Source organism: Ailuropoda melanoleuca, chromosome 8 (assembly GCF_002007445.2).
Source record: "Ailuropoda melanoleuca isolate Jingjing chromosome 8, ASM200744v2, whole genome shotgun sequence".
NCBI classification, from domain to species: domain Eukaryota; kingdom Metazoa; phylum Chordata; class Mammalia; order Carnivora; family Ursidae; genus Ailuropoda; species Ailuropoda melanoleuca.
The window spans coordinates 10181909-10189819 of NC_048225.1; the positions used below are offsets into that span (position 1 = coordinate 10181909).

Consider the following 7911-nt stretch of genomic DNA (forward strand, 5'->3'; position numbering starts at 1 on the left):
GACACACAAAATTAACCATCACAAAAGACTTAACACTGTTATACCCAAAGCGACCTACAGATTCAACGCAATCTCTGTCAAAATTCCAACAGCCATTTTTGCAGAAGTGGAAAAGCTGATCCTCAAATTCATAATGAATTTCATTGGGCCCTGACTAGCCAAAACAAGATCGAAAAAGAACAAAGTTGGAGGACTCACACCTCTGGATTTCAAAAGTTATTAAAAAGCTACAGTAATCATCCCAGTGTAATACCGCACAAGGACAGACATAGAGACCAATGAATCAGAATTGAGAGTTTAGAAAAACCCATAATCTATGGTCAATTAATCTCCGATAAGGGTGCCAAGACCATTTGATAGTCTCTTCAAAAAATGATGCTGGGATAAGTAGACATTCATATGCAAAAGAATCAAGTTGCACCCCTACCTCTACAATACACAGAAACTAACCCAAAATGGACCAGTAACCTAAATATGCAAGCTAAAATGACAAAACTCATAAAAAAAACCACAGAGGCAAATCTTCATAAATTGGATTTGACAATGGATTCTTAGATATGGCACCAAAAGCATGAGCAACAGAAAGAAATAGGTAAGCAGGACTGCACCACAATTAAAAACTTTTGTGTATCAAAAAACATTGTAAAGAAAATGAAATGTCAACCTACAGGATGGGAGAAAATATTTCCAAATCATAAATCTGATAAAGGCCTAGTATCCAGACTATATTACAACTCTTACAATTCAAACGATCAAAGACAAACACAATTCAAAAATGGGCAAAGGAGTTGATCAGACATTTCTCCAAAGAAGATGCCAATAAGCACATGAAAAGATGCTCAACATGAGCCATTTGGAAAATGCAAATCAAAATTATAATGAGATACCCCTCACACATGAGGATAGCTGTTATAAAACAAAACAAAACAGGAAAATAACAAGTGTTTGGAAAGAACGGAGGTAGAGAAATTAAAACCCTTGTGCATTGCTGGTGGGAATGTAAAATGGTGCACCTGCTGTGGAAAACAATTTGGCAGTTCCCCAAAAAGTTAAAGACAGAATTACCATATGACCCAGCAATTCTACTTCTAGGAATATACCCAAAAGAGCTGGAAACAGGTACTCAAATGTTTGTACTTGAATGTTCACAGCAGCACTATACATAAGAGCCAAAAGGTGGATACAACTCAAATGTCCACCAAAGGAAAAATCGATAAAATACTCAAAGTGCAATATTACTCAGTCATTAAAAGGAATGAAGTACTGATAGATGCTACGACTTGGATGAAACTTTAAAGCATACTAAGTAAAAGAAGCCAGACGTAAAAGGTCACATATTGGATGATTTCACTTATATGGAATATCTAGAATAAGTAAATGGACAGACAGCAGATCAGTGTTGCCAGACGCTGGGCGAAGGAAGGAACAGGGAGTAACTGCTTCGTAGATATGGGTTTTCTTTTGGGGTTTTGAAAATGTTTTTAGAACTACAGAGAGGTCACAATATTGTGAATATATATACTAAATGTCACTGCTCAGAACATTTTAAAATAGTTAATTTTGGGGCACCTGGGTGGCTCAGTCAGTTAAATGTCTGACTCTTGGTTTTCGCTCAGGTCATGATCTCAGGGTTATAAGATCGAGCCCCGTGCTGGGCTCCACGCTGAGTGTGGAGCCTGCCTAAGATTCTCTCTTTCCTAAGGCGCCTGGGTGGCTCAGTCATTTAAGTGACCAACTCTTGGTTTTGGCTCAGGTCATGATATCAGGGTCGTAAAATCAAGTCCTGTGTCGGGCTTCATGCTCAAAGCAGAGTCTGCTAGAGATTCTCTCTCTCCCTCCCTCCTATGCTCTCTCTAAAATAAATAAATCAATCTTAAAAAAAAAAAAGATCCTTTCCTTCTGCCTCTGCCCCCTTGGCTTGTGCTCTCTCTTTAAAAAAAAAAAGAAAAGAAAAGAAAAAAAATTAAAACTAAATGGTTAATTCTGTATTATGTGAATTTCACTTCAATTGAATGAAATCAAGAGAGATTTGTGCTTGCACATGACACACATACACTAAAAAAGAAAAAGGACAGCAGGGAAATACTAACTTGGACAAGAGTTTTAGAGAAAAAATATTTGTTTGGGATAACTCAAGTTTAAACTGACCACCAGCGATCATGCAGCATGCTGCCAGCACCTACTCATACAGATCTTTTTTTTTTTTTTTTAAGATTTATTTATTTATTTGAGAGAGAGAGAGAGTATGTGCGAGAACAGAGGGAGGGGCAGAAGAAAAGGGAAAGAGAGAATCCTCAAGCAGACTCCCCACTGAGCGCGGAGTCCCAGGTGGGGATCGATCCAGGACACGTGAGCCAACAGCAAGAGTTGGACACTTAACCCACTGAGCCACTCAGGCACCCTACTCATGGAAATCTTTAATTTGGCTTTGTCTGTCTGGTATTTTGATCTCCCTTTTTATGTAGAAAGCTGGGATGGTGGGAATAGTGCTACGTAGTGCAGATCGCACTGCACGTTAGCCTCTGGGTCAATCTCAACTTTCCAGGGCTTCAATTTCCACATCTGGAAAATAAAATAAACCACAAGCTTTGACGGCACTGGTACGACCATCAAATGAAGTAATGCATACAGGATTTGTTAGTAAAATGAAAAAAATATAGAAATGTCAAATATTGTGACCTGCCTGTCCAACAAAACTTGCCTAGAGATTGGAAGAAAACTACCTGCGCTATGGTTTTGCTATGATCACTCACCAGCTGTACGGCTTCGCAACTTCTCCTTCTCCTCACACTCAATTTTACTTTACAAGGTGGCTCTGTGGGCTCAGTGAGAATATATGTTAAAGCGCGTCATACGTCATCAAGTGGCAGTTGAGAAGTTTGGTTTTATTTATTTTTGTAAAATATTTTATTTATTTATTTAAGAGAGAGCGAGCAAGCGAGCATGAGTGGGGTGGGGGAGCTGGGGGAGGAGCAGAGGGAGAGGGAGAAGCAGGGCTCATCCCAAGACCCAGGGATCATACCCGAGCTGAAGGCAGATGCTTAACCAAATAAGCCACCCAGGCCCCTGAAAAGTCTGGTTTCAGAAAGGCATGGTTTCCAGGTAGAAAGTGGAGTGGCTCAAAGTCCCAGCTTGAGTAAGCCACATTTCCCATCTGCAACATGGAGGCCAACAGACTTCGCTTTCAAATCTCCTATTAGGCCCCTATAAGCTATATTAAGAGCTGAGTCTGAGCGCCCTCATCAGCTGTAAGACATAATAATTCATGCCTTGCAGAGTTTTTGTAAATATACAGAATGCATAGAAAAGTGCTTTGGGCCATGACTGGCACATGGCAGATACTGTTATTACAGGTAAGGTATTCCCAGGCCTGCGGCAAAAGTCGCTACGCAGCACATGGTTAGAGCCAAGGACGCGGTTATGCAAGTACAATAGTTTAACCAGCATTTGCAAATAGAGGAGGAGAAGTCATTTGCAAGTCAGGATTCCAGATGCAGATTTGGAAAAAGTAAAAGGAACATAACAAACAAGAAAGCTAACAGGTTAGCCCCAAAATGAGAAGAACGGTGGGAGAACCAGAATAATATAGGTTCCAAATGTCCAAGGGAGAGAGTTCGAGAAGTAAGGCAGCTGTAGCACTGAGGTTACTAACAGGGCACTGTTGAAGAACTCCTTCTATACCCTGAAGCCATAGGATATTAAAATTGTAAGATGAAGAAGATGAACTCAAACATCTTTTCCAGGGCTAATTTTCCTAAGAAAGTTGTAAAATGACCTAGCTGATTCAGAAGTGAGGGCCAACTACAGTACTTTTGTTACTGATAAGACTGTGGCAAATGATTTGTTTTTAGGAAAGTTTTTACAAAGTTTTTTTGTTTTATTTTTTGTTTTGTTTTTTGTTTTTTTGTTTTTAGTTTTTAAGAAAAAGCAGAACAATTGATAGTAAGTAGGAATAAGGTCAAGTGCCAAAATAAACATCAAACAGTGGCAATGAAGAATCATAATATACAAAAGCATGAGAATGGGGCTTGAGTTGGTACTTGAATAACCAAGGCCTTACTTCTGTAAGGCCACAGATTTCACAAGGTGGTTAGTCACTGGTCACCTCTGAGAGATGTTTCATGCCCAACAGACAAATACTAAAAGCCTACTATTGGCAAGGCTCTTGCTGGGTGGCCTAGGGAATGCTGACCACATACAGTCATTGCCCTACAATCTAACCTTCTGCTGCCTGGTCAGCCTCTCTGCATGCCTCTGGGGAATCAGCCCTCTTCTCTTGGGAGCCTAGACTGGTCCCCCACAGCCATCTCCTAACTGGATTCTTGCCCTGAGGCTGCTGCCACCACCAAAAGCTCTCCGGTGCAATCTGGAAAGGATTAGCCTTGGTCTGGGGGCCTCGGTCTGGGGGCCGTGTCTCCTATCAGCCAAGAGCTAATCTTGCAAGGGTCTGTGTTTTCCAAGGTTTCCACAGTGAGTTGAAATTGAAATATAATTGAGAAAACGTTTTTAAGAAAAGAAACAGGTGGATTTAGAAACTCTGGTCAAAAAGTAAACAAAATAAAAGGAAGGTACTGGACGAGATCAACGGCTGGACAGGGCAGAAGTCGATGTTGCTATTTTGTTGGAGGATTGAGGACACATGTGCACAGCTGAATGGACAAGTGGGGATTGTGCACAACAGGACAGAGCTTCAACAAACTCCTGACTGATGCAGATGCTGCTGGTCCACAGACCATATTTTGAGTCTCAAGAGAATAGAAGACAATCAAGGTGTCTGGGGCTTAGGCCAGAATAAAGGAAATGTGAGATAATTCAGAAGAGTGAGAAGAGACATCACCTAGAGCAGGGTTTCTCAAGCTCAGCATTACTGACATCTCGGGCCAGATAACCCACTGAGGCCAGGACATCCTTACATCCTCCTCCAGCAACCACAATCAAAAAGCTCTCCAGACACCACGGATCTAGACTCCTCTCTAAGAAAGGAAGGAGGAAGGGAAGATAGTACCTCTTACACCAAGAGAAAAGAGATAATGAAGAGGAAAAACAAAAAGCAAAAAACATAAGACATCTCCTTACAAAAACAAAAACAAACCCTCCCCCTTCATCTCTTTTGATACCAGCAGGCTCAGCCAAGTAGAAAAGAAGCTATATATTTAGAAAGAATCCAGGGAGGATTGGAAGTTTAAAACATCAGGAGAGTTCTGGAGGGTAAAACAAAGGTTCTGACCTAAGACAATGAGTCCATTTACTAAGACGTAGGATCAAGGCTATCTTGGGCTCTTAGAATTGCTTGGGTTCAATCCTGGCTGTACCATTTACCAGGCAGGTGATCTTGAGCAAACTGTTTCACAAATATAAGCCTTCCTATATGAAAACTTCACAGAGTTGTTGTTAAGTGCTGAGATAATACATGTTAAGTTCTGAGCACAGGGTCTGGCATATACTACATGCTCAATTAATGTTAGCTCCTACTACCACTGGCATCATTATTTTCCTTAAAAAACATCTGCTTCACTTGGCTACTGCTTACATTTCTTCGATGAAATATAAGACATGGAAAGATCTTGCCTACTGAGCCGTTACTTGTCACTGCTTTTTACAAATATTGTACTCATTGTGTGAGCAGAACTGTAGCTGAAGAGGCATTAAAGTTGTGAGAGCCAACCAAGCACCGACTGACTGATGTTCCAAGAATTACAACTAATGAGACAAGGTAAACGTGAATGAAAAGCCAGTAAGTCAAGAGAAAGAGAAAAGGACATTAAGTTTTCACTGAAACTGAAAGGTTTTCATAGGGCTCCAGTTAGCATCAGGAACATGTGATGAATCCTAGTGTAGCTGCCAAGGATGACAGGTTGTAAGAACCAACCTGACTTCAAGCTGTTTATCCTACAGTAACAGTAAATGTTGCTGCTGGTTTTTACCTAAGTGGAGAACTGATTAAAACACAGAAACCTGTGTGTAAGAAATCTCTGTAGATGTTCCAATTACCAGTCTGCAGTCTGGGGTATTCAGCGATATCACAAAGTATCCTCTTTCAGACTCCAGTACATACTGAGAACATATTCCAAGGGTGCTGCATTTTTCTCACTAAAATTCTTGGGAGGCTATAAAGGGTTCTATCTGTCCCGTGTACAACTGACCAATAAGGGGAAGGGCAGCATTCTAGGTTTTAAATAGCTTCTGAGAGTCAGGGGAGGATAGCTCTTCTCAACTAGAACAATTAAAGACCCTTTAAGGAAAATGCAGAGTGCATCAGAGAATCCAAAATAGAGTCCATTCTAACACGAAACTCATCAAGATGAGGAAGTTATTAAACTCTTTCCTCTGAGATGTGAAAGGTACTTTCCCTAGATAAGATTCCTTCAACCCAGCCTGCTAATTTCAAGCATTTTCATTAGCAAAAACAAAAGGGGCAAACATTATCAAGCATTCCAAGCTTATCGGCTGTCTGTATGGGGCGAATCACTGGGAAGAACAGTGAATGTCATCACTCTGCAGGTGGCCAGGAGTCAGGGTACTCCAGCCAGCCACAGCCAACCCTGAGTTCCAAGTTTTCCCAAAATAGCTATGACTTACAAACAAGTGCTCATCAAACACCTCACATACAAACTCTCAGAGTGCTGAGAGAGTGGTCACTACTCAAACTGTGGCAGAGGTAAAGGAAGATGCCGTTGATGAACAGGCACATGGTCCCCGAACAAATTTAAATATGACCTACTCTTCCTTAAAATAGCCTCTTCTCTAAATCAACACAACTATCTCAAAACTCAGATTTTTTTTTTCATCTGTTTTGAAGTCACTGTCCTTAAAACAAATAGAAATGATCTGTGAAACCAGAGAAAATCCTGACTCGGATTCCAATAGGTATCTGTGAACTCCTAACAATAGCATCTCCATTAGAAATCGGCAGCACGTGAAGTACCATCCATGTTACTTTCATTTTGGAGCCCAGGACCTGGAGGAGATTAAAAAGGAAATGTGTTCACTATACACCACGGGTCTCCTGTGCACACGAAAAGAATAAACAGGCACAAAAGGTTTCCCACGTGGAAGTATCTGACAGCTTTGCATTGTAAATATTTTTATGAAATTCCTCATTTCCAGAATCTCACTGGAATACTTGGCACAGGTCTCCCATTCGGTCTCGAAAAAACACAGCAGTTGAGGGGTGAGGAGGTGGTGTTAAGTTATAACTTTTCAAAGTAACATTAGAAGACATTCTCAAATTGCCCACTTACCAAGTTTCTACACGCGGCATTATCAGCCTTTTGATTTTCTCCCAAACCAGTGTTCCACTCTCACCAACTTAGCCCAGAAATCCTTGTATTGATTTCAATCTTCTCAGATAATAGGTACAGGAAGGCATTTATTAGAATACCTTCTATTCATCGCGCTGTTCCTCCTCCCTCCTTAAAAATCTACTGATGAATGCACCAGGCAGGCTGCTCTCAGTTTATTTAAAAAAGAAAGAAAGAAAGAAAAGAAAGAAAGAAAAGAAAAAAGAAGCGGGGGTGCTGGGGTAAGGGAAGATAGGGAGTGGTAACCAGGATCCCTGATCTTTCACAAGGTGTCGATCAATCCCGGCTTTAAGGCAGATAAGTTCTGCTTTAGACACTTTGAAAGAGTACTGCCATAAAAGGGACCTAAAACTAAAAACCACAAAACCCACCTAAGCTGCCTTCTTCGAAGTTTCTCAGCCAGGTCAGGGCCCAGGAGCGTTCCCCCTAAAGATCCCTGATGCACACACAACCCCACGTCCTGCCCTTTAGAGCGGCTCTCCAAAATACCTACTCCCCACCCCCCCGAACTTCAGCTCGCCTTGCAAAGACCTCAGCTCGCTCCCCGGCGCACCGCCCTCGCCCCCGCCCAGCCGACCCCGGCGCCCCCAGCAGCCCCCCTCCCGACCCG

The 7911-nt window shown here is 41.6% G+C and overlaps 1 protein-coding gene across 9 annotated transcripts in view; it reads right to left on the reverse strand.

Moving 5' to 3' along the window:
- The window catches only part of USP28 (ubiquitin specific peptidase 28), a 60212-nt gene that overhangs the window by 51224 nt on the left and 1077 nt on the right, over nucleotides 1-7911 (reverse strand). The window lies entirely within an intron of this gene.